The sequence below is a fragment of the Sinohyriopsis cumingii genome, unplaced genomic scaffold (genome assembly GCF_028554795.1).
Source record: "Sinohyriopsis cumingii isolate HCF-2022 unplaced genomic scaffold, ASM2855479v2 utg002303l, whole genome shotgun sequence".
NCBI lineage: Eukaryota > Metazoa > Mollusca > Bivalvia > Unionida > Unionidae > Sinohyriopsis > Sinohyriopsis cumingii.
The window spans coordinates 120,329-121,912 of NW_028316182.1; positions in this window are offsets into that span (position 1 = coordinate 120,329).

Below are 1,584 nucleotides of genomic sequence, written 5' to 3' on the forward strand. Positions count from 1 at the left end.
CTTGAATTTGTCACATTTTTCTTATTTTGATTCCTATTTTCTTTCCGACCTACGTCCTCACTATCAATCTTCTGTCTGGTTCGCACTATGTTGAATAGTGTTGGTAATGGCACACACAGATTCTTAGACATAGCTAACCAAATGGCAACTGGACGTTTTGAATAAAATGTTAACACTGCTAATAACAAATCTGCTCGCCACTGTCAATTTCCAACCTCCTTTAACGAATAAAAGTACTTGTTCCCTCTAAGTATTGTATGCAAAGTAATTTATCCTCATGTAAACTTAAAACACATACATACATACATACATACATACATACATACATACATACATACATACATACATTTGCAAACGAGTGACTCTAATCAGGATATTACATTTCCCGAATATAGTTTTGGATTATTCGGTTATCTAACTATTAGTCTATCCAAAATTGATTTTCTTTCTTTCTTTAAATCATTACTCAGGATATTAGGAATAGGTTTCTCAATGGTAAACTAATTTTGTTGGAATTATAATCTGCACAAACAATTACCACTTTTGGATTAAAACTGGTTTTGATCAAAACAGACGTTATTGATTTAATTTTAGCAAACGTTCACAACACTATTTTTAGGTGTCAACAATCAACACGTGATTTTGGATTTGTTAATGATCGTCCGATTTATTTTGGCAACTTAAGAAATATTTTAAAGATGACTTGTTTTCCCTCCACATAGTAAGGACAATATATATATATTTTTGTGCTTGCGTGCCTAGGTCTTTGGCAAGTTAAATCTTTTATTTACTGGGGGTACTTTTCGCAAAAAATATTTATTGATTACAATAACGCAGTCCTGCTTTAAACATAAATCAAAATCAATTATAAAAATTTTCAGATGCCTTAAAATATTATATAACGTTTAATTCTATGCTGATTTTTCATTTGTTTCAAAACAGTTGTGTATTGGGATTATAATTCATTTTAAAAATAATTCTTTAAATAATTTATAAAATTGATTATTCAATTTCTTGGAAGTCAAAGGAATACGTTTTCTCCTATCGCATTTTCTTATCTCCCAAGCAATTGTATCTCAATGAAATAAACAGTTTTAGTACTTTCCAAATATTTCCGTTATAGTCTGTGGTTTGATATGATGAGATTTCCTCCTTTTGCATGAATATGTAAAAACCTGCTTAACCAATCGTTGCGTTAGAACAAGCGATTTCACTGATCTGTATTTGATTGTTACAATGTGCTGTTGATGATACTTTGTTCATTGCTCCTAGGCATTGGTGAAAAAGGGGGAAATCTCGCCGCAGTTAACCACTGTTGATACAGGATAATTGTAGATGATTGGCGCCCGTGGCTTGTGAGGATGAGAGACGATAACTACTGAGAACTGAATGCATGCACAAGTCCTCATTTCGCTTATGTCTTCTACACGCCCTATCACAATCGTTATCTCTACGTTCGAAAACTCAGTTCAATCGTGTCTTGTCCTCATCTTTGATAACATCTATACGACTTCGCAACAATGGAAGATTTTGTAGTTGAGAGAGCCGTTTGCATTGGAAGTGATCCCAATTTGTTTGATAAAA